General features: G+C 33.2%; 1 protein-coding gene and 1 pseudogene across 4 annotated transcripts in view; one reads left to right on the forward strand and one right to left on the reverse strand.

Moving 5' to 3' along the window:
- The window catches only part of CNKSR2 (connector enhancer of kinase suppressor of Ras 2), a 272,213-nt gene that overhangs the window by 11,742 nt on the left and 233,548 nt on the right, over positions 1-26,923 (reverse strand). The gene's annotated exons all lie outside the window — the stretch shown is intronic.
- On the forward strand, positions 1,705-1,930 carry LOC149991784 (small nuclear ribonucleoprotein G pseudogene; annotated as a pseudogene).

A 26,923-nucleotide genomic window follows, 5' to 3' on the forward strand; every position in this document is an offset into this window, starting at 1 on the left:
CCTTTAGGGAGGCCCCCAATCAAAACACTTGATGGTCTAAGCTTTTTAAAAGTCTGTTTTCTGTTATAAACAGCAAGGACGAGGCCATTTTAGTTGCTTGCAAGAGGCTGATGTTGAGTCTGTGCCGTGCCGACTCTCTCCGATCTAAATTCTCTAAACATTAGCTTATCAATCTGTGAGTCCAATGGGTTGAGTGCCAACAGAAGTGGATCCGATTTGGCATGGAGAGGTTCTACCAACTCTCGCAGTGTATTAGCCTAATATGATAAAGCAGTGATACAATATGATGAAAGACCTGCGAGTGCCATTATTTCTAAAGCATATTAGTATTTGTATTAGAAATACCATCATGCAATACCCATGAAAAGAGAAAAAATATGGCTAGAATTGCATATGGTTTCAATACCATAATGTCTTTTTGTTGGCATGCAAGTCTATTTGGCCATAAATGGGACACTTTGTTTTAAGCTTGGTTATTTAGAAATGCCAATCTTATGCACACAAAGTAATACACAGCTCAGATACATCTTTTCCCACCTCTATTTTTTTATGCACATCTATAATTTTAATGAGAAAAATCTGTTAAAAGTATTCTCTATACACATGTAAAATGATCAGTCTTCCAAGAAAATTAAACTGTATTTCTATATGGGACCTTTCCTCAAATTCATCCAATGAAGAATTATGAGGAAAAGTTCTTCTGGTCTACCTTCTAACTGCACTAATATATATTTGTTACCATGTGCTAATTGGTGAGATAGCAGAGCCCTGCTACTGTGACTTCAATGAGGAAGTCAAATGCTGACCAACACAAAGTGAAGAGAAATGAAAAACTCTAGCAGGGTAAACGTGATGAAAGGGTGACTTTACAAGTGAACATAACCCACATGCCAAGGAATTAATAAACTATACGAGACTAAAGTTTCTGAAAGACCTGGGATACTAAGAATAATTGGAATAAAATAAACTGTAGTTTCTCTCAGTTCATTGTATTTTGGATTTTGAGAAATCCAAATATTGCGCCTGGTGAGGCACAAGTTTTATTTCTGGCTTAGGGCAGATCTTTATCTGCAACACCCTGTAATAGCTTTTGAGTTATATTAAGAAGGAACAAGGTGAGAAAGTGTGTTGTTCATTACTATCCCCCTTAGAAAATGGAAAGGGTATGAGGAGCCCATAGCACTGTCCCTAGAAAACAGGATGCAGCATAGTTCAGAAACCAGCAGAACTAATTTTTGTTTATCATATCATACTGTTCTTTTATAGAATAGGAGCTTGGAACTAAATAATATTCATATGTCAGTCAAATGAAACAAAAGACAATATTTAATTTAAAAGGAAATCATAATACTGGAATGCTAGCTCGGGCTTCCACCGTTTTTTTTTTTTTTTTTTTTTTTCATAAGGTCATGGAATTTCAAATAGCAAAATCTCAGGCAATATAACCTTGGGCCCAAGGCCATTTCTAAGTTTGAACTTTTCCTAATTTATCTACACAACTCAAACACATTGTAAATCGTTATTTTGAACACACCCCTCATTTCCCCTCAGAAAAAGAATGTTACATGAGTAGTTTAATTTCTAGTGTACCTAGCCCATATTAAACCTGAACTAGAGCCCTGGTAATCAAGTCATGTTTAGTTACATTTAGTATGTTGTTTCTATAAGATTGCTGAATTCAATCTTTGAGCTTGCAGAGTAGACACTGTGAGCAAAGCTCACCCTTGAGTTAAACAAACTTATGGACAAGAAGTTATCAATGAAATTAAATGGACAGATATGTCCAAGGAATATTGCAGGGATTTGTCCCTTTATGAATCTTGTGATAGATGAATGTGTGGAGATGGCAGCTAGTGGGCTACAGAACAATATTGGAATGGTGGTAATATGAGGAAATAGTATCATGTTAGAAACCTTGGGACGAGTATAAAGAATGGCTGTTCACCAGAGAAATCAACTGCGTCACATGTCCCCTCTCCACAGCACTTGTTTTACTGCAATATAAAAATCGAGTCATATAAATTTTCACATTGAACTTATGTTAAGTAAACTTTTGTATTGGTAAACAAACAAACAAAAAAGATAGCTGAATTCTACTCCAAGAGATAAGAAAAAAACACCTCCCCAGTTAAGTGCCTTGCCGGAGTGCAGGATGGTGGGGAGGGGATTGCTATTTCAAAATGACTACAGTTAGTTCTGAAACTGTATTACAGGACGGGGCAAAAGCAGGTTTATAACTGTTCATATGGAAAATAATACAATAACTAATAACTAATAATTCAAGAATAAACTGTATTTCACACACTTCCAACTATAAACCTACTTTTGCCCCAACCTGTATTACCATAGGAGAAGGTAATTCCCTAGGGCAAGGTGTCTCTTCAACTAGTACTGTTCATGACTACTGGCCACCAAATCTCAGGGGTGGGGGTCTGTTTGTTAAACGTAAATTTCTAAGCCCTACCCTCGATATACTGAATTAGAATTTCTGGGTATGGAACTCAGGGATCTGCATTTTAAGCAAGCAATCTGCATGATTTTTGTGCCCACTGTAGTTTAGGACCTGCTTCAGGCCAGTCACATTAGGATGGGCTAGACCTTGGGTAGGGCTGGTTGGAGTGATGCCAATTTTTGTACTACATATACAGGTAATTTATAAGTAGGAGCCTGTAGTTGGACACATCACATAGCATTTTATCTTTAGTTCTGTCACCAGTATAATATTGTATTACATAGCTCAAATAATTTCAAGGTTTTGCCAAGGAATCTGATAGAAATATCTTGGTCTGAGAATACAGAAAAATGAAAGAGTCCTTGGCAAACTGCTTGAGTAAATTATTTAAAGCTATACTTTTATGTAATATTAAATAGTTCCTTATTCTTGAGACAGAACGACTATAAAGATACTTGGGGACTCATACCCATTAAATCAACTGTATGTATTGGTATGCTAGTATATGGTTAATCTACATGAAATCTCTAAAACACAAAAAAACAAATCTGCTTCATAATGACACTGTTCCATGAAAGCTTGTCTTTGTCTTCTTTTGTGAATCTCATATTTATGTCTTTTACTCTTTGCAAGTCTCTTTCTGGTTCTCAACACTCTCCTTTTCTCTACTTCTGTGTTTGTGTTGGGCTTTCTTGCTCTTGACAACTTCATTTATCCATACACAAATAGTCGAAATATTCAAATCAGTTAAATTATTTATTATAATGACAGATTAATTTTATTCCTGATTTTTTTTTAAGAACAAGTGTAAATTGCACGTTCCTTAAAAAACAAACAAACCTTGAATTATATGGGTCTTGGCTGTTTTCTTTTGGTCAATATCATAACTATAAAAACATCCCCTACTTCCTGCTGTTAAAATAAATTCACTATTTACCAAGCCCTTAATCAACCACATTTTGAAACATCAGCTATGCTACCTCCAAGAAAATCAGTAACATTTCTATTTGGCATGCTACTTAACAAATATTTATTGAGCTTCCACTCATCACTGAAATCTTCAGTTGTGAGGCTACCAACTCAGCTGGATGAAAAGAAACAGATCCTGTTGTTTCCTTTTTACTAAACCCCTTAAGATCTGAATGGTGAATCTGGATAAGTCTAGGATGACTTATTCCAGGGTGGATCCACTTCCCATACAAGCTCTTCATAGATTGAATCTATGAAAGATATGTTGAGGAGTGTGTTTCTTTCCATTTTTGTTTTATGAATTTAAAAATCTCCACTAAGGACCACTCTCTTCAATAAGGCTTCTAATAATGTTACCTGCTGGGAATAGCTGATGATCCTAAATCAAATGCCTGAGAGTTAGATTATAGGGTAAGGATGGAGGCACCAATATTTGCAAGAGATTGATTGAGTTTGAATATAAAGTAGGTGAATGAAAGAGAAGAAAATATGTGAAAAAGGAAATAAGAAGTCCTTAAGCCGGAATAGCACTTTGAAAGATTCCTATTTCTGTCTGAGTTCTAAGAGGAAACTTGGTTCCATTTATTCACTTCCATTATCAGTGAGCTTGAGGCAAATTTAAGGGCAAAGTCATTGACTGACTACAGGTCTTAAATTGCTTGCAGATAACAAAAGTCACCAATAATGAGCATCCAAGCCTACCAAAAGTAACATTTGTAGAGCTCCTGTGAGAACATAACTGTTTTACGTGCCCTAAAAAATAGTATCTGTATAACATCTGGAGACTCCCCTTCTTCTAGTGTATGTGTTCATATTTAAGTTTTTCTTTTTGAAAAACAGGAGTAACTAACACCATGGATAATCATCTGTGATAATTTTCTCGGTGTAAGTATTGAAATAGTGGTTCAGAATATTAGGATCAAGAGAGAAATTTGTTCATTGTTGTTTGAGTAGTATCTGTCTGAATTTTGAGGGCCTATTTTCTCATAAAGTTTGAGTTATCAGGTTTTTAAAATTTGTTTGCTTATTTTAAAATTTAATACCATAGGGGAAAGGAATTGACAAGTCTTTATTTTTATTTTATGAATGAGGAGGAAAATTTTCACGATAAAGTATTTTTTCAAAATAAAGTGGTAAATAGTAAAAAGTAATATAGTTTGTTCCTATACTTATACACTTATGGAGATCCTTAACTAGCAATTCCAGGTAAAATAACATATTTGATGAATCTAGCCACAGGCAAAGCAGATAAGGAAAAACTGTTTTCAGGTAATTAAAATGTTCTTCTAAATTGCCAAATCACAATTCCATCCTCTGTGTATAATTCACAGTAGAGAATATTTCCTTACGATAGTAGTATTTCATCATAATGTACCTACTGCTATACTCTGACCTTAGAGTGCCTTTAGTATTTAATTAGTTATTATGAGTATATCACACACTCTGGCTTTTTCTATCTGCATTAAGAACCACTATTCTGAAATAAAGGCACAGCTAAAATACACTTTAAAAGAAGCTTATATATTAGCAACAATTGAAAAGGTCTTATATATTTAATAGTTACAGAAGAACATGATATATTAATTCAACTTTCCATCAGTTTATTTTCAATTAAGTGCCTATAGATATTTCATAAAAATGTACTATGAAATTTTGCGACATTATATCATCTCAAATGTCAGCATTCAGAATTTAAAATAGAAAATGGGAGGAATTCATTTTTATACACATGCATTGTTCAATAAAGACTTAATGGACACCTATAGGTATGTATACTATATCAAATATTAAGGATAAATATATGAAGATGATAGTCTGAACTCAAAGAGTTCATAGTATAGTTGTACAACCCCTTCCCCAATTTCTATCTTAAAATTTTGTAGTTAGGAATTACCATTAAAATAAAGCTCTACTTTATTAAGTACTACACACACACACACACACGCTGATATACAAACACAGAGATTCAATTATATAGATAAAATGTAATTATAAAATTACCCTAACAATGTATATTATATGTAATTATGCTATATGTAATCACATTAATATTAGTTTTAATTAAACATACATAGAAAGTAAAAATATTCAAAGTTTACAGAAAATTTGAAGACAAAAAATGAATGGATATATGTATGTGTATATGAAATATAAAACAGCTGGGTTCTCTCATATAAGGATTATTCTTAGCTGAAGGTAATTAAGAAGCAGCAAACATAGAAAGATCTTTGGCTGTTCCACTATCTACCTGAAAGCAGGACATTAATTTCACCTTGTGAAAGTGTTCCTCCTCTCCTCTTCCATACCAGAATAACCCTTATCACTGGATACAGAACATTGACATCAGATGGGTCAGCACATGCAAACATTACTAAAATAACCCTTATCTCATGTTAGTTTCCCACATATATCTACTTTTCCATAATTTACTGCCCTAGAAGCCCAACTCCTTTTTCCTTTATCTTGTCACTTCTCTACAATTTATTACTTTTTGTTGAAATGGTATTTAAACCCCCAGTTCTAATCACTTCTTTTGGTCTTCATTTCTTTTCTAGGAAGACCTCTGTGTATGTAAAAGTTAAAATATCAACATAGAATAAAACTTATATGCCTTTTCTCCTGTTAATCTTCTGTCAATTTAATCTGTAGACTTCAGGCAAAGAAACTAACAGGTTAGAGGAAGTTTTTTTCCTTTCCTATAAAACATTTAAATCATCTCAAATTATTTCATTCTAATTCATCCCTATTTTCAAATATTTCATAAGGTTATTTTGAGCTTATTAACAAAAAAAATCATATTAAACTCCAATGAGATAACCTTACTAAAAAATGTAACCATTCCTGGTAACTTTTTCTTTCAGCAGCAGGGGTAGATAGCAGTTTATTGACAAAATGAGTTGCTGTTGCAAACTATTTTATGATTAATAATTACTTATTTTAAAATATCTTTAAAATTCTCATTTCAAATGAAAAAGCTACAAAGGTTACATAGCTGAAGTCTGAGACATGAACACACTGTAGAAAATAAACTTTAAAAAAAATTCACATACTTTAGAGATCAACGATGCATATTTTTAAGTTATGAGCATTTTTGACCTCTATCACCACCTTACACGGTTATATTTAAAGGATATAATTGAATAGATCACATTCAGTTTGGATGATAATTGCTGTAAAGTAACTCAGTGATGAGAACTGCCAATGGGGTGAACAGGTAAATCATATGTGACAACACTTCATCTGTAACTATGTCTGGTCTGCCTAAATGAAAAGGCAAATTGGGACCAACTATATCTCACTTGTTTTCTTGACTATTTTTTTCAATGGGTTCTTTGATCCTTTCAACCCTAGTAGGACATTCTCTTTCCTACCTGATATGCGCTTTAAAAAGCAGTTCTAATCTTATCTGAACCTTAAACTACTTATGGGCATGTGTGGTAAAAATGATTCTACTTCCATGACCTGAGCTATTTAATTTGCCCATTGCACTTGACTTGAATTCTCCAAACTGGATATTCTGGTGGAATAACAGATAAGAGTATCTGTACCTGGGGAGTTAGGGTTATAAAAATACATTTAATATGCTCATCAAAACCTACTCATAGTAAACAAAGGACTTTGCTCTATGTCCTGTGTCAAGTTGCTGATCAGCAATAGACTTGTGATAGTAAATTTGCTATGCAAATTGTGTTTTTACTGCACAGTGTCTTCAGTAACTAGACAGTGAATGGCACAGCTTTTTAGTTCTTGAAAATTTGATCTAAAATAAATGAAGACATATATTTTATTTTATTTTTAATTTTTAATTTTTGGTTTTTCAATTACAGTTGTCCCATTTTTCCCCCATTTCTCTCCCCCACAAGACATATATTTTAAATTCACAATAACATAGATCTTTGTGAACTCTTGCTCTACAGAGTCAACCTTATTCTTACTCTGAATTCACAGAGTATCCTCAAAGTACTGTCATCCTGATTTTGGTGGACTTACTTACAAAATCATTCATTGTTAGCTTTAGTAATGTGATATCCCTCCAGATGAAATGAGGGGAAAACAAAGGTATTGATTGTCAAAAGCAAATGAAGTACTACATACTTTTCAACAAGAGTGCAATAGTGGGTGTGTGCATATGTGGGTCAGCATGTGTGGGCTGAGAGGAGAGTAAGAAAAGGAGTGATTGTTGTGCTAAAAATTTAAAGACATTGTTTCCTCTCAAGCTGTAACGTCATTTATGGTTGTAGAAGCTTCAAATGAACCTCTGCTTACTTCTTCTGGCAGAGCTTACAATATTACAAAAAATACCATATTAATTTTCTCCCTCCAATAACTTCTAAATGTTAATGCCTTATTAGTAACCTCCTCGGCATACCAATTTGACATTTGGTATCATTTGCTCATTAACAACTCTGGCAAGGAGGACCTGATTTGGGGCACTGCCAACTAAATTTCTTAGCAATAAGGGCAACAAAATACCTTCCCTAGCAAAGCAAATGCCAAGAAAGGTAAAAAGAAAAGTTAATAGGCATTGTAAGAACGAAAATTGTACCTTAAGTGTTACTTATCAGAATTAACATTTTTATTTACTTTAAATTTTTATAAATCTAATCTCTCACTTTAATAACATTTTCATATTCTGCTATTTTTCAACCCATAATTACATTATAGACTATTCTCATAAATTTTCATTGTTAAAGTCATCTGCATAGTATAATATTCAAATTTTTACATTTTAAGTTATTTTAAATGTATTATGTATTTGACAAGAAGAAAAAATCTCGTAAAAATCTCTGTAAAATAATGTGTGTTAGAAATATAGCATGGATGTAAGCAAACATCAATCTTCGCAAAAACTCAGAAGTTAGAATAATAAGTATTCACATTCAATCTTAGTTGTTTTGAAATTATTGCTAATTACGTTTTGGATCAGCAAACTCATCTTGCATCTGGGATGGAAAACTATGGACTCTAAGAGCATATGAAGAACATATTTTTTAAAATGGCCTAGTATTTGAATTTCATTTTTCCCCCTTCTGACTGTATAGCATTGTCCTTTCAAAGAAAGTTTTACTAAAGAGTTAGAGAGATATGCTGACTCTCAATGTTCTATGGAAAAATACAAATGACTTTATAGCTACTGAAAAATGTTTCTAACTATACCTGTTTTACATTTAGCTTTACATGTTGAATTTCACTCATCACCAGTGTAATTACAGAAAACTAGAATGATACAGGAATTTCATTAGGGCAAGAGTTCCTTTTGCAAAATTCAGGTGTTTGAGATGTCAGAAGGTTCTCCATATGATAAATTTAATTTGTATTCAAATATAGCAATGAATTGCTAACTTCCTGCTAGTGAACAAAGCAAAATATTCCAATTATATTAAATTTGTTTTCTATTTGTAACTTAATCAAGTTACAGCAACTTTATGGGGCTTATTCATAATATCCTTTAAAAATCAAGGACAAATCCATATTTCATTGAAGTCAGGTGTTTTGGAATTCCTAGTGTATTTGTGTTAAACAAGGATCATGCTGCTTTCTCTAGGGTGAGAAAAACACAACCATCAAACTAGAATATGAATTTGTAAGGATGTGCAAATCAAGGAGTGAATTTGGGATTCTCACGTTCCACTTAAGGGGGGAAGGTCTAGTCAAGGAACTAGTATAAATGACCCATGGACAACAGGGTGGGGACTGACTATGGGAGGGCACGGGGAGGTGGGCAGGGCAGGGGAGAACAATGGGGGAAAATGGGATAACTGTAATAGGAAAACAATAAAAAAATAAAAATAAATAAAAAGAGTTATTTACCATATCTTGTGATTGGCACCATTTGTGTGTGGGGGTGGGGTGGGAGGGTGGGCAGCGGTAAATAATGATAACAGCTATGGTATAATCAGTATCTCCGTAACAGACATGAACATGAAGAACTCTGTAGAACTTTTTCTGTTTTTGTTACACTGATATATATGAACACATTGCTACCATAATAAAATAAAATTTTTAAAAAGAACACATTAGAATATAGTTGTACTGGTGTGTATAATCTTCCACAGATAATTCATCAGCTATAACTGGATTTATAGTTATGATGAAGGTTTTAGAATAAATTTTCTCATACTGATTTTATTGTGAGCAAGTGCTGAACTAATCTAAAAGACACCAATACTGGATTTAAAAACAAATTTTAAAAAATCCAAAACCAGAATTAAAAGCAGCATTTTAAGACCACTGTGAAGTCTACATTAAATGTGTTTACTGCTATTTAGGAAAACTGTGACACAATTTGAAATGAAACATTGCTCCATAGTGATTGACTATGCAAAGTACACACCACATTTACACACGAAACCAGAACCTGGCCAAGGAAAATGTCATGATGACATTTTCTTTCCTCCTTATTATAAATCTTCAGCACAGCACTAAAAAACCTGTTTTCTCTTTGTGGAAAATGAATAAATACTTCAAAAGCAGAAGCAGGAACTCTTCTTTAACGAAACAATATATTTTAATTATAGAATAGGTCTTGGTTCCCAAGGCCTTGGTTTTAGCCATACTAGGAATGGTTTCAGGTCTTAGTTGCGTGGGTAGATCTGGTCTCCATGGAAATGAAAAAGTTAGCTTGGGAAGTGCAAAAAACTGTGGCACATTGCTTCCTCTAGAAACAGACAAGCTGAAATCAAATGCAGCTTCTGCATTTAGCATCAGCAAAGCAGGAAGCTCCAGTGAGCTGGTACCATACCTCAAGAGTTGCCATAGCAATTTCCTAAGAAATGTGGGTTACAGATACCCACATCAATTACTACTAAAATGTCAAATCAAAAGCCAGAATATGATTTGAAAGTAATAATTTATTCGCTGGTTCTGAATTTGGTTTTCTTAAATGGGACCTAGGAGTTTAAGAGTAGCATTATTGTTTTTATAAAATTCATATAATCTATTTTGCTTTCCACTTTATAAAGTGCTTTTACATGCAATATCTTGAAAGAAGATAAAGAAAATGTGAGAATTTCGCTAGAGTTTACTTTGGTAATGAAGTTTAATTTCATACTATATACTGCATAACACAAGTGAGAAACTCAAAGTTGGAAATAGATGAAATTGTAAATGTTGCATTCAGCTCACATAAATCCACTTTTCAGATTTGTAAGAGGTGCTAGGAAGTAATGTTTTATCAGGAGAGAAAACACAGTCACCCATAATCCATCAAATTTAGCATCTGTAAATAGGACTGGGAAGATCAATGACATCTAATTTTACTCCTAAATCTGTTACTTTTCTATATCTTAAAAGATTAAAAAATAAATAAAAAGATCTTTTAGCTGATACAAAAAAAAAAAGGCAGAAGGATTTGAATTGTTTCCAAGAAGATGGATAATGTGGGAGTTGGAAGGAAAATATAAAATAATAACTTTGGACACCACATGAAATACTTTTCAAATTGGTCTCAAGAGATTCTTGGGATACAGCTTTTTAAAGCGATCCCAATGTTAACCTGGCACAAATTAGCTATAAAAGGAATCATGGCAAAGTATAAAATACTAAGAGAGAGTTTTGACTCAAGTAGTGAAATTGTTTCACTATATAAATCATGGTACATAGTTTTTGGACACTGGTTAATTACAACTGAAAAGTACACTAATTATAATTTTAATAATAAAAAATAAAGTGGTGTGCAGGTTTTTGCTTTACTTGATAGATCATATTAGTGGTGATCTTGACCTGCTATGATAAAAATTAAAAGTTTTAATTTCCTTTATATAGGCTTAATATATTTAAAGGAAAAGGAAACAGTTTTTGCTAAATTTTAACCTGAATTAAAATGTTAGATCTGAGGGACAATATGTAATTGAGAGTATCCACTTTGCTGTCAGAATATCTTAGTCTGATGCTCCTAGCTGCTATTAACTAGCTGAGAGTCCTAGATCATGATACTTAAACTCTCCTCATTTACAATGAAAGGATAATAGTATTTACCTCTTAGAGTTGTTGTGAGGACTAAATGAGTTATATTATGCCAGGACCTTAGAATAGTGCCTTAGAAAAGTTAGCAGTCATTTAAAAAATTAGCTATTATTTGCAGTAGATTAATGAGTTCAATAAACCTACAAGATTTAAACAAAATGCACTATACTATAGATGTGTTGGCTTTTCCTTAGGGAAGGCAATTCTGAAAAAGTATCTTCTCTCTCTACATGAGAAAAGAATGAAAGATTCAGATTTATGGGCATGCTTAGCTTTGCAGATTGCATCTCAAGTCCAGACTATGTAGCATATCTTTATAGAAAATAGAAATCATCAAAATGTCTTTTATTCAATGGACAGGTATAGTCCATAGGGAAGATAAAGAGTTTTCCTGAGACAATAGTGGAAGTAAAAGGGCAAATACATATAATTCAATCACTCCATTTAGAATGTCCTTGAAATCATATTTAAAATTATTTTATTCAAAGACTGATCAGTTAATGATGTTGTAAACTTGACTGAAATGAGTTGAGACTTACTTTAGAATAGAGGTAGCAAGTTAAAACATCTTCAATTTTCACTTTCTTATAATTTATGTTCATTGAATATATTCTACGAATCAATTGAAATATATAATAAATTATTAATATAAATTGGCTTTATTTTCCATATCAATGGACGTTTCCCTGTTGCCATTAGACAGCTTGTTTTATACACTAATGTGGCCAAGTGTTCCAAAGTTTTTTCTTAAAAATACAAACATAAAGAGGGATATTGAAGAGCTGTTTTGAAATATAAGTGCCCTCTGTGTTGTAATGTTGCTGTCAAATCCAAAAACATCACATATTTCTGTTTTCATCATGGTGAACCATGTTATCTCTGAAGTAGTATAGCTCTCCCTGATTATAACTTCCTCTCCTCTCTCTTCCACTATGTCTAATCTTTGATCTCATCAAGAATACAGCCCCCTCTTGAATTCACTTCCTTTCCAATCTACACCACTGACTAGATCCCTCAATTCCCTTGCCTTCTTGCATATGCACCACACATACACTTTCCAATATTCAACCATCTGCTTTCTTACTCTTGCCTGACCACTGAGCATTACTAGAGAAAACTGTACATCCATGATGACCAGCACTGCTATAAATTTGTATATTCTGTCTTTTGGTCAGTTAGGACTACTTGGCAGACCTCTTATGAGTACAGGTTAGCTCAATTTCCAATTGCCCATTGAGGGTGCTCCAAGCTTCCATTAAACTCTTCAAGACCCTTTCCTACATGTGGAACTTCCCTTGAGTAGATAAGTTTTTGCCCCCACATTTGCATAAAGGATAAAACACCTCTCAACTGAACTGCTGAAATAGTTTCCTAACTGGTTTCCTTATCTCACTTGTACTCTCCTGTACTAGTACATCTTCTACACTGCCATCAGAGTGACCTTTCTGAAACACATCTGAATATGTCACCTTCCTACTGAGATATCCAGAGGCTCTCCATCATGAGTTTGTTTTTTTAGGATACAATCCAAACTTCTGAATATGGAATATCAGGACCTTCATATTTTAGTTGTAGCATAGGTTTTTGTCTCATCTGTGTCTATCTATTACTATATGCTATATTTGTATAAATTATTCTTTGTTTTTTCATTTTTGCCCTTGTCGATGGTATATATATATATTTTTTACCACATAGAATGTAACTTATTTTCTTTTGATGTTGGTGAAATTTTACTTGTCCAGCTTAAATGGCTGCGAGGCCTGTCTAATTTTACTAGGTGGAAATAATCAAGGTCTTTTAAGTGCTTTCATGGAACTTAGCATGTTCATCTTTTAAGACATTTTATATGCTGCACATTTGTTGTAAATACATTACATTTGTGTGTTTTTCTCTCCAATTAGATGACAAACATCGATTCTGTGATTTTTAAAACTTTTTCTTTTAGCGTTAGCAGAGGATGTTGTGGCTGCTCCATAGTATTACTTGAATTAAATTAAATCACTAAAATACATTTTAAATTAATTTCAAAGTATATGAGGTCCAAGCTGAACATGAAATAAAGAATTCTACTAAACAGCTAGGTAAAACGCTTTCCCTCACCAGATTTTTTATTTTATTATAGTAAGATCTACTCTAAGTCTTTGATATAAAATATGTGATAGAGGGAGGAACCTTAACAAGATAAGCCACTGAGGTCAAAGAATGCTATTTATGGCACTGCTATGTCAAGAAAAAATTATCTAGACCTTATATGAAGCCATAGTCTACTCACTGCTAAAGGGTGTTTTCTTTGAATGCACTAGATTGCCAAGTTAATAAATATAGACTATAAATACACTGTCTAAAGGTTTTCTGTTGAAAGAGGCCGATGAGAAGGAACTATTGCAAAAAAAAAAAAAAATTCTGATCACCTTGCTACCTTGGGGAATTGTTGGAAGGGTTGCAGCCAAATTGCTTGATATGGTTTTATTGCTATATCTAAAATTTAGTCCTTTAAGATTTGAATGGCTAGGTTTTTATACCACACGGATAAAGGAAAATAGATACCATTATGATATAACCATTTGTTACTGTTTTACCATTTTAAAATGCCATATTACATATCTATTCATCTCTGTATTTCCATAAAATATTGAAAAACTAACAGAACAGTCAAAATTTACCCAAAGGTTTGAATGATTTACCCATTTTTTCATTCCTTTTAAACTTTTATAATATAACATGTTTTAAATAATCTATCTGGAAAACTGAGTTAAGATTGTTTCAATTTAAATAAGTATTCTCCAATCACTAAAATATCTGATTTATTATAATATCAGTAGATCAATTAAGTGGCTTTTTAAAAGATTCAGTCATTTCATCAGAGACAATTATAACATGAGAATTAGTACTCTCTCCTTTTCTCAAATCTAATGGCTTATATCACACTTGCATTTAATTGGGCAATACCCACCTGAATTATGAGCTATTAGGGGCAACACAGAAGCATGTCAGATATCTGAAATCTAAGATAAGTTCCGATTTTAGAAATTGAGCAATGAACAGAATAAAAGCTTCATCAGGTAGGTAAATCAGTACATCATAGTTCTACTTAACTTGGCAACAAACCAATGGAACAAGTCACAACAGAAAACTTAAGGAAAGTCTATTCCTTTTCATATCAGAAAAGGATTCCACATTGCTCCTCATTCTTTATACATAAGAATTATAACTTTATAGGCACAATTATCATTTTAACTCCACTAATCTCAATTGCAAATACAATAAAATGTTTTTAAGTTTTTAGTCATTGATCAGATATATGATATTTTGAAACATCTGGTTTATGATTGCTTTCAATATTTCACGTTTAGGATGATAAACAAGCCCCGCTTAGCAAGCTTTTGATGAATGTCAAAAAAATAAACTCAACAACTGTGTTAGGTCTTTTTTCCTTCTTTTTCTTTCCTTTTTTAAACTTAAGACATATAACAGCTCCATATTTTGTGAACAAAGTTTATTAACTGACCTAAAGTTCCTAGTTAATGCCAGTCATGTCAATATACTAAAAGGATAGTTCTGAATATTAGTAATGCATAAGAATTCCTTACACATTTCAGAGACTGAAGACTGATTGATGCCACCAGCAGAAATATTATTTCTGTTTAAACAGTGAGTTATTCAAGTAATTTGGCTGTCTCATTATCATTGTTGGGGTATATCTATTAAACTCTTAAAAACATGAAAGTCATTTATAAACTCACTGCTCAAAATAATAGCTGGAATTGCTAAATTTTAGCTGGAATTGTAGAAGAATAGTTATTCCATTTTCTTTTTTATTCTCCATATTATAATTGATCAGAAACCAATTTTTGGATACCTGTGTCTTTTTCCTTCTAACAGTATGCAGTATTTTATAAGGTATAAATCCCCCAAATAGTTTTATTTAATAGTTAGATAGTCTTGGTTCCATGACAATGAATTATATGCTATAAACCTTGCTTATTACACATATGCTCAGTGACTTATAGACAGGTCATTTTTTGAAGGGCCAAATCTAGTTTGTTGATTTGTTTGTTTTTACCATTAACTAGGTTAATTACTTAGTTGGGAGAGGTATTTCACTAGCTATGTGTAAAAACTTCAAGGAACATGGACAATGTAGTTCAATACTACTTTTCATTAAATCATACATTATAAAATCTTACAATGTATTCTCTAAAAATTATAGTAAAAGAGCACTTTCCAGAAATATCCTTTTTTTAAATAGACTGGCAGCACATATGTAGCACTTGATACATTATAGCAAGATAATCTAATAAATGGAAATACTCAAATGTCACCCCACAAGCTTTTTAGAGCAGAAATTGGCAGTACAGTTTTTTTAAAATACCAAGACATTATTTTATATAAAAGGGCTTAACATGAAGAGATTTGAATGCAACGTGTTTCTATAATTTAAAGCTATAATTTATAGGGAATGTGAGTTGGGTTATAGTGTAGAAATAATAATTCTTAGGAACCACTGAAAGCAGTTGATCAAGGAATATGGCTAATCAGGAAGAGGACTCTGGTCTAAAAAACAGATTACTAGAAATCTTTGATATTCTTATTTTCTTACCCTTACTAGATTCTGTAAACAGCTAAGGTCTATATGATTTTAATATTCTACCCTGGCTCATTCTAGTATTTATTGAGGGATGCAGAAACAAAGGATTAAAAATCTTGCAAACTGTCCTAATAAAGTCACCTAATTTTTATAGCTCCAGTTTCCCCATTATTTACAGCATAAAAGCTGGCAGATTAGTTTCTATGAACCTTTATGAAAATGAAATAACATAACACGATATAACCTGAGCTCCAACTTTTTTCTTGTCACCAATATATTAAGTACAGGATTTAATATGTTAAAATGAGATGAATATATGTAAATAATCGCTGTGTGCCTTAAAACCCTGACAACTTCATGTCTCAAAAATATAAAGAAATGAGGAAAAATCTACGTGGGATCTAATACTGAACAACAGAGAAGAACTAAATGGCACTCTAGACATGAAGGGGACTAGAAGAAATCCTGTAATTTTGTTTATGTTCTTCTAGTGGCGAGAAGAGAAAACACATAGTCATATATGGAACCTAGGTAAGAAACATGATTTTAAAACTTTAGACAGACAAATACAATTTTTCAATGATTAATTTTTAAATGAAATTCTTGTAATACAGATGTAGACTGACCCAATGAGTAGGGGGAAGGAGATGCAGCTGAAGTCAAGGTAGTCACAAGAAAGTTCCTTAGCAAAAGCTTTAGTTTAAGGAGGATTTCTATAAAAGAGGGAAACACCAAGTAGAAAATATACCAATTGCTTGTAAGAAGAGTGCCAGGAAGGCAAATATTCAGCTAGAGATTGTGAAAAAATTGAAGATAAGAGTTAAAAAAATTTTTTTAATGACAAAAGAAAGTAGAAGCACATGGCTTTAATATTTTAGGCATTTTTCTACAAGGAGAAAAGTCTTGACACTATGAAGTTAAAAAATAAGTACTTCTCCATATATGGAACTACTATGACTCACTTTATGGTCTCTTTGAAGTAGCAGAATTGTCTTAGGAACTGATTGAGTTTTTTTTTGAATCCACCTTTTTTATTTATTCTTTTTTTATTAAATCATTTTCATTGTTATTCTCTTACAGTTGTCCCAATTTTTCCCCTTTGTCCTTCTCCACCCTCCCACAGTCATTTCCCACACTGTAGGGTGACTGTCAGAATGCCTTGAGCCTTATTGCTTAAAGCAACTTTTCTTATTCAAACAAACAAAAGCCAGATGGGTTCTACACAAAACACAGTGATAAACCTGATATTGGTACACAGTGAAGTTCTAGAATAAATTTTGATTGGGAGAAGTTCCATTTTTAAATTTCAACTGAAGGGTCAACATGGATTCAATACAAATTAAGCATTTTTAACTATTTTTTTCCTGGACAGTATCTCTAGGCTGGGAGACAAGAGGAAAGCCACTGGCAGTGTGTCTTGCATATGATATAATTTTGTACAATATCCTTGTGAATAAAGTACTGTAATATCAACCGAATGATATTACTATTAGGTGAATCCAGAGAAGGACTTTGACTGAAAATAATTAACATATAAAATTTTAGATTGAATGCTGTAAAGCTCTGTCATTGCTCCTTTTTTTTTTTCTTTAAAATGTTTTCTTTAAAAATGTTCTTTCCTTAATCAATAAAGCAGTGAAAACAGAAAGGATGCTTAGAATATTGGAGGGTTATTCAACAATAGGAGGCATGATTAACATCATAGATAATAAAACAGACTCCAACTTTCTTAACAGAATAGAATCGTGCTGGGTGAAACCTGAGAGGTCAAAACTTTAACTGAAATAAATATAAATAGTTGCATTTAGATTAAAACATAAAGTAAATAAGTATGGGATGCTATTTATGACTTGGTAACATTAAAGCACTATGTGAACCAACAGTGAGTAGGTTAAACTGATGAAATCATGTAAACAAAAGTATGGTATCCAGATCACTGTAATAGTTCCAACACACTTGGCATAAGTGAAGTAAAAGAAAACAAGATGTACAGACAAGGGTAACCAGGGTAGTGAGTTATCTAGAACTCATGTTATAGCTATAAAGTTAAGTTGATTATATGCATCCAGCTCAGAAATCAGACAACACAAATTATATCTGATAACATAATTCCATCATATAGTTCTAGATATGTGCACTGTGCAGGGCAATATGGTGAGAGCAAAGGTGAGGTCATTATGCTGAGGAGAACCATAAAACCTTCGAGTTAGAAGAAGCTGTTAAATTTAACTTTCCTGCCAGCAAGGAAGCCCTTACTGGTAGCTGGTTTCAGCCCCTTCTTAAACACTAAGTAACAAGGAGTCCACTAAACTGACAAGGTCATTTATTCCACTGGCGGGCAAATGCAATCATTGGAATGTTTTCCCTCATATCAATCTAACATCAGCCTCCCTGTACGTTCTAACTATTACATCCTCTGGAACTTCAAAGACTATCTTAACCCTACTCTACATGTCAACCTTTCAAATACTTATTCTGTATTTTTTTCTAATTTGCAATGTCAAGATGCATAAATAGAAATTTATAAGAAGTCAGCTTTTGTACCAATGTAAGGAAGAATTTTTTAACTAGAGCTGTCCAACATGGAATGCTGATAATATTATATTGACATAATATACTGAGCATAGATAATATTTCTTGATGATTGAGAAGATGCTTCCTAATTTTATAGTAGAATTCAGTTAAGATTATTAGACATCTGATTTGTGTTAATCAGTACAGCTGAGTAAACAGAATGCATTTTCCCCAACAATTATGTTTAAGAAATGAGCCAAATCAGAAATAGCTCTAAAAGTGATCTCATCTGATTTTAATCAGTTTTTAAAAGTTGCAGAAGTCATAAACATAATTTCTTGTGCCATCAAGAATCATTTTTATAATATTATAAATTGGCTACTAGAGAAAATCATTGGCACAAGGTAGCAAAGATGCTGTATACTTTGAATTATTTGGTGTTTCATGTTATCAGAAAAATTTTTTGTATTTATCAAAAATAAATTACAAATTTTTGTTGTAAGTAGACTTATGGAAGAGCTAGATATACTCTTAACATGTGGTAAATAAATAATGTCTATTGCATAAAAATATGAGTGAACTAATTGGATTATATATTGATACAGCAAATCAAGAGTACAATATGGAGGTTTAGTTTACATTTTACTAGGTTAAATGTAGACATTGAAATATTAGGGAATCCATGACTAAGAATGTTAAAGAATTTATAGCTCTGAAATAAACCAATGAGTTTAATAACTGTCAGCCTTATTTTCAATTATTCTACAATTTCTGTGAAATAATCCAGAAAGTTGATTTTATTGGCATACTTTGTGCTTGAAATAGAAACAAATATATATAAAATTGTCATATTGGATTCCTGAGACCAGAATCTTCTAGAAGTTCTGAAGTATGAGGTTTAAATATCAAAAATTTTTACAAGCAACTGTCACTTCTGCACTTAAAATATATAGTAATGGGCAATTTTTCCTTATTGGATGAGATATTAGTGAGAGTATTTTTCCATCAAAGGAAAAATTTCAGCATATAATACCTTGAGCTTTAAAACCAAATATTAGGGCTAAGATCTGCCTGTGGTTAAACATAGGAAAGACTGAGGGGCCAGGGGAATGGAACTTGTGAGAATATTGCCAAAAATAAGTAAGGGGGATGGTTTAGTAGAAGGTTTAGTGTCTTCTAACTTGAAGTCAAAAGCCACAGGTAAACTCTGACCACCAGATACAGTGGTTCTTAAGTCCATCCCTGAATTCCACATTCTTGCTTTTGAAAGTTAGATTTGTTATGTTTTTTAGCTGTTCAGCTCTGGCTTAGCTGTTTTCATCATAGATCCTTGAAATAAGCTGATATTATTGAAAGACCTCCATAAAGAAGGTTGGCTAAAAACCATATGGCATCAAGGCATGAGGCAGGTAGGCAAGGAGTTTCTGATGTGTATGGGTGTGTGTGGGAGGTATAAGTGTGCGTGTACATCCTTTGTCATTTCTTTTCACATTTCTCTTTCCACCATTTTTGAAAGGATCAACAGGTCACTGCTGCATTTTCTAGGGTAATATATGCTGGGATGGGGGCTGGGTTCTGAGATGATGTATAATTTATCTCACAAGACTGTGGCTTATATTATAAACTAAGGTCACATTAAAAAAAAAAAGGAGAGGAAAAACTTTAGCTGCAAACCAACTAAAGCATACCATGACTCTCTACTAACATTGAGTTACAGGAAAAAGGTATACGAGGAAAACAAATTCATACAAGAATTACATTTTAAAACCTTAATTTTTAACAGAAGTTATTTTTACAGAGTAAGGAGAAGAGAAAGTTGTTTTTTATGCTCATCATTGTTTTATGTCTATCTATCTGTATGTATGTATTTGTTTGCTTAGCAATAAGCAAGTTAATACTTTTCAATTAAACAACAAAAGAAAAACATCTAGGAAAATTAAAGAACTTCCAATGTATGTTTTATGGTACAATCCTATTATGTTTTTAGCTAGCATCTTCTGGTAGTTGGTAACCATATGAGGGGGATCTAATATGTAGGGGGAAAAAAGGAGGCATTTGTAACTTCAACTTTCGTTGGCAAGGGTGACCAAGGTAAAAGGAGACAGAACGTAGGACAGGTCCCCATAAAATAAGCTAGAAAGTGCTCCACTGAGAAATTGACAATATGCTACTAATGATCTGAAGAAAATTGGTTTGCTTTTTTGATGTGCGAAAACAGTAACATGTGTAGCTGAACCCAATCATCTTTCTTGGTAAAACAAATTGTAAATCATAACTTGCCTTTCTATACTGGCAAGTGGGTTGTCATCCTTTTATGTGAGCTTTAGTTCTTATCTGGCCACATCTGCTAAGTAACTTTGTAGAATCTAAAAGCAATTATTTTGTCTTTAAATCTGGCTTCATTACTTATTAACATTCCTGAGATTATTTTCCTGTCTGATGCAGGGCTATTGGTTTTTCAGTGAAGTACACGTTGCCATTTCAACATGTTTTACAAATGAATCAGGATGAAGCTAGATGATGGGCAACTTCCAAAGGAGCCAGCCTTTCTTCCACAGGCTGCAGGTACTTATAGAAAAAACAATTGCCTAGGGGTGCTGGAAGATATGGTTTTTAATAATGAACTGGTTATCTTACATGTAATATTCTTGTGGACTTCACTTTTCAAATGGGGGTGAAACAGGCAGGAGGAGAAGGGTTTCAACAATAAAGTAGGTGACTATAAATGAGTCACAGTACAAAGAGCAATAATTTTAGTTATTAGCATACCAGCTTTGTGGTGCCCAGCACAAAGAGGGTATACTGAGTACATGTAGTTCTGTCCTTCTCACAAAATACCCCCAAATGAAGAACTTGACAATGTTTTGATTTCTCTTTTATATCCCACAATTGATAAAACAATAACTTTAGCTTTAACTATTATATAATTAATAAAATGGAAAATAATTGGCAGCAAAAGGGGTTAGCTACTAGTTATTTATTCACTCAGTCACTCACTCACCCACTCATTCATTGATCCAATAATGCCTGGCCTACTGTGGGCCATATACTATCTTAGGCACTGGGTGTACAAGATAGAAATAAAATTTATGCTTTTAAAAAACTTATATTCTGGTGGGTAGAGATGAAAAGTCAACAGTAGACAATATTTGATATTATGCTCATAGTAATAAAGCTGTGAAGAATATAAAACAAAGTAGCATACCAGAGGATGAATGATTGTGGTAGGGGGGTGACATCTTGTTCAGATTTGGTGGTCAGGGTAGGACTCTTTGAGGGGGAAATATTTGAACTGAGACCTGAATAGCAAGACCTATACATATTTCAGTAAATAGATATCATAAGGTTAGTTTTATTTGGAATACAAGGTTTCTTTTGAGTTCCCAAATGTGCAATGTCAAAAGGGAAAGGAGTAGTGAGTGATAAGAATGTAAAATAGGGACATCTTTATTTTAGCTCCTAGAACATGGCTTTTATATTATGTTGAAATATAAAAATTTGCTGATATTTCATCATTTTGACTACAAAAACAGCTGAAACTGAACAAAGTTAGGTCATGTAGTCAGGTAATTGTTATTTAGGGAGGTTTGCCAGGACCAACTCACTATTTAAGTATTGTAATTGTCCTCTTTCCCTAAATTCAAATCTGCACAGAATCTACATAAGTCACATAATTGTAAAACAGTTATTGGACAGACTTACTGTGTGTCAGATATGGAAACGAAGTGTCTTTTGGCATTACTTCATTTAATCCTCATGCAATCTCATAAATACTGGTACCACGTGATTTAACAATGAAGACATTGAGGTCTAGAGGTGTGAAATAACTTGAGCAGTAATACTGCTTGCAAGTGGTGGAGTGACAAAGCAATGATTTGAACTGAGGAACATCTCTACAGACTGTATTCTAAGTTCTGATCATTTAGTGTTTATAGGAAAACATGCTTATTCATTTCAAAAATCAACAGTAATTATATCTAACTAGATATATATGCTCAGTCATGTAATATTTATCCCCTTTTAGATATCTAGCACTCTGTTAGTACCAAAACTTAAATGATATGATGTGATCTGGGGTGTGTGTTTCCATATATATTTTTTCAAAGATTGAAACACTGTTTGAACAAATTATTTGAGGATATAACAGATATTAACAAAAGAGAAGCTCATGTAGATAAGCAGTTTGGTACATTTATTTTCTTTATGATCTTAAAAACAAATCAAGGTTAGTCCAAACTATTCATAATCATTCCATTTCCCTTGCAATTTAGGCATGGGAATGTGGTGCAACTTTGGTCAATGGAATCTGGAGCTAAGTCTGCTGGAAGAATCCAGGAAATTTTCCTTAATATTACAAAGAGGACTAAAGATAGGGCCTGTCTTTGGCTTTTTGTATGCTATCTTATAAGAAGTGATGCTTGGAGCTGTTGTCATTACATCAAAGTTAACTGAGATTCTTGACACTGGAGAGCCATGCAACTCACTCAAGAACAACCTCACCTCTGAATTTTCTATAAATTAAGATGATAACTTTTTCTCATTATTTAATCCCCCCCCCAAAAAAACATGAGGGAGGTGTGATTAAAAATCCAACCTATAATCAGAATTATGGCTGGACTCCATAGCTAGTCTTTAGTGTTTTATGTCTGCCTAACAGTCTTTCTTCAAAATCAGACAATAAGGTATTAAGAGAATATTTGTTTACTACTTTATAGATTTTCTGTGTTCTTTATTTATATATATTTGTTACAGAACCAGCCAAGAATGGTGTCCTTAAACTTCTCAAAAGTGGCATATTTAAGGTTCTTTGCTATTCTTTCTCTAACTTTAATGAATATCTTTTTATTAACAATGATTATATATCTTTTCCATTTATTACCTTTAGACCCAAATGATAATTTAAGATATTCTTGGTGATTATACTCTTCTAAATTCTTCGTGTTTGTGCATAATTTATCATGGCAATAAATTAAGACAGAAAAAAGTACTGCAAAATTTTTCTTTATTTTCAACTTGTTTCTTTTTTTCCCTTTAACACATTTCATACTCTAGAAATATCTTTCCCCTGCCCACACACTTCCTACCTGAATTTTCTTAAAAATAAAATTCATGGCTTTTAGAAAGTCTTCAGGACATTACTCTAGGACTCTTTAAAACGATTGAAGAGGATTAGTCTATTTCTGCCCTGAATGGGTGGTCATTATCTAGCCTCTCTGCTAGATAATTTCAGGTGGTAGGTCAGTCAGCTGCAATGGTGTGCAAAGGATGTTAGACTCAGAAAAATAACTTTAAAATACTTTTCTCAGCTGATTTCATTTTGAAAGCATCAATAAATATCTTGACCAGGTAACCTGAGGTATGTTATAGTTACAAGGAAACAGATTTTATCTATCCTATCCTCTTCATCCCTCCAACCCCAAACCTGCTAGATTTTGCTTTAGATTTCTAAGCCCAAGCTAATAAATGTGTAAATTAAGTAAGAATACTGGTAGGTTATTTCCAAGACAATCAAGAAGAGAATATTATAACTTGGTTGAGTATACGGAGACACCAAGAATATATGGCCAGTAAAGAATGCTCTTATAAGTGGGCAAGAAGGGAAATCAGCAGGATCAAGGGATAAAGCTTTTGAAAACCTCATTTAAATTGCCTAGCATGGCAAAGGAAAGAAAACTATTCCAAGCAGATGTCAAGCTGCATTAACCAAAACAGTATTTAGTGTTATGGCAGATGATTTCTGAATGAAATATAACTTTATATTTTGCCCCACACTTTTATGATTTACACTCCTTAAAACTTGCATAGTTTGACATAATTATAATTAAATTTAACTGAATTATTATAAGTCCCGCACGTCAGTAAGCTTCAAAACTGCTAATTGGAATAATAGGAAATTACTTGTCTTTTCCCAAATGCCACTGAAGTAGGTCAGGATAATTAATATGCAAGTTGACTTTTCAGTCAAAGGAAAACAAGACAGGTCTCATCTGTATACTTTTAGTACCATCCATTTTAGACTAAAATGAGTTCAACCTGAGAAAAAAATCAGTATGACTCAGTTAAATAACTGAATTTCAAAAGAAGACAAAAGGTAGTTCTATCATGAGCACACACTGACATATGCTCTAAAGAAGACTAAATTTACACTGCATAAGGAGGACAAAATTGAACATATAGGTCACAGATTTAGATACATCTCGCTTCTCAGATTGCTTTGGAAACTTGTAAACAGTATATAATGTATGTTATATAATGTTAAAATAAATATAAATGATAACAAAGGGGTTTGGTTGATGACATAATTCTTTATCCTCAAAGCGGAAGACAGACTGTATTTTTTCATGTTTTCTTCCATTACTCTCCTAATACTTCCTGTTTTTGATGTCTGTACTTGATTAGTGCAAATTCACTTTAGTAGGTCAAACGGAATGCTGGCCTCGAGCAGGACAGTTAGTAACACATGGCTGTTGGGGTTTGATTCTAACAAGCACAGTTGCCTGCTGACCCGTGCAGAGCATACTGAGTGCTCCGTATTGGAGGTCATGCCATACATCTGAGGCTGATGGAATGGCCATGGCTTCTTCCACTGGTATAGGTTTTACTCTGTTGTTATAACGCCAAGCAGCTTGATTTGAATAAGCAGCCTGGAATATTTACTCCTAATGGTTAGCCCAGGGCAGTCATGAATACAACACCCCTTAATTAGACTTTAGAGATTCTTTTGAAAACACTGATTTTGGGTCTGATGGTTCCCAAATGAAGTGTTCATTAAGTTGTACACTCCTAAATATTACAAACGGTAATGTAGGAAAAGCATCACTAGGGAGGCGAATATACATTCCATTAAATAAGAAGCATGTTCTATGCAAGCATGAAAAGCACTGCTCTGTTGAGGACAGTTTGAAGGACACTGAGACATCAAGTGGCAAGATTTATGGAAAAATCCCAGAAAGAAACAAGGCCCTGCGAGACAGCACAAGGCCACCTTTAGTGAAGCAGAGCTGGCTGAAATAGCATGGACTGCCCATAAAATTCAAATGTGCAATACCAAATTTATTGACACATTTCCTGGGGCTGTTCTGCCTCATCACAATTATTCCAGAAAGAGAGAGCCCACTGAAAAAAGATGGGAAGTAGTACCAAATAACCACCCACTTGACTTATTTGGAAACCTGAAGGAAAAACCCACCGACTTAAGAGGGCATCAAAATGGCTAAAAGAAATCAAATCAAGAAAACAGCAAAAGGAAAAAGACACTAGGAGCAACAAAAACTGAAAGCCATGCATCTAGAGATGCTCTATGGGCTACTGGGGCCTGAAGAAAGGGTGAGCAATGGGCCTGGGGTTTCCTTTCAGGTTCTAGCACATGCTTTCTGCTTTGTAGTACTGAACAAACCTGGCACAGTTATAGTAGTTGTGTAGCACCTGGATGACAGTCAAAATGAAGTTTTTAACTCATCTTTAGATAAATTTTACAAAAAAATTAATACTTTAGATAATTATATTGAAAACGTATTATCATGTTTGCCAGAACTCCTACAGAGGCCTAACATAGCTCCTAGATATTTCTTCCACAAAACTCTTCCATAATCTCTAAAAAATGTAAATGTTGACAGGGCTTGGTAGGTAATCGATAGTCATTACCTTTCCTGCACCTCTATAATTCTCCTCATGGAGACTATGGCTAAAATATATTTTATGTGGAAATTGGTTTAACCTATGAATTTTATTATAAGCAACTCATATTTTGATAGTACAAGTCATAATTTAATTCCCATTAAATAATGCAATGAAGACCCATACCATTAAGTTCACTGTATTTTCTTGTTAATAATCACCAAAGGACCCTCATTTGAAATGAGCCAAACTTGTCATCGACAGGAGGCTCTTGGCTTGTTTTCAGTTGTAATGAAGTACTTCCACAAATATATCCTATAATCAAAATCTCATATACTCACAAAATGGTCTGAAGGGTATAGTCTTTGTATCGTTTAAAAAGAGTAGTATAATGCCCTAGTAGGACCAAACCAGTAACTTTTCTTCCATCAACATTGGCTCAGGTCATCTGCACTAACTGGCCTAGACTTCATTTTGAATAAAGAGATGTGAACAGTTTTATACTATTTCTTCTATACATCTTTTGTATTTAACATTCAAGATTTATAGGCAGACCTATATTTTCTTTTTAAATACAATAACTGAGTTATAACTGTTTCCTTAAAGTAGCCTGGGTTTCTGAACTGGTGTATTACATTTGTTATAAACAGATGCTTGGCATGGCATGGTGGATAAAAAACTTGATAACCAGTAAACATATTCTTAATTTCAACAAGCTAGAGGATTACTTAATTGACTTGTCCTTCTTAAGAGTTGACTCCCATAAACTGAATTTTGTAATCAATATACATACTAAAAAAGTAAATGTATGTTTCTGG

The sequence above is a fragment of the Furipterus horrens genome, unplaced genomic scaffold (assembly GCF_987537825.1).
Source record: "Furipterus horrens unplaced genomic scaffold, mFurHor1.1.pri manual_scaffold_17, whole genome shotgun sequence".
NCBI classification, from domain to species: Eukaryota; Metazoa; Chordata; class Mammalia; order Chiroptera; family Furipteridae; genus Furipterus; species Furipterus horrens.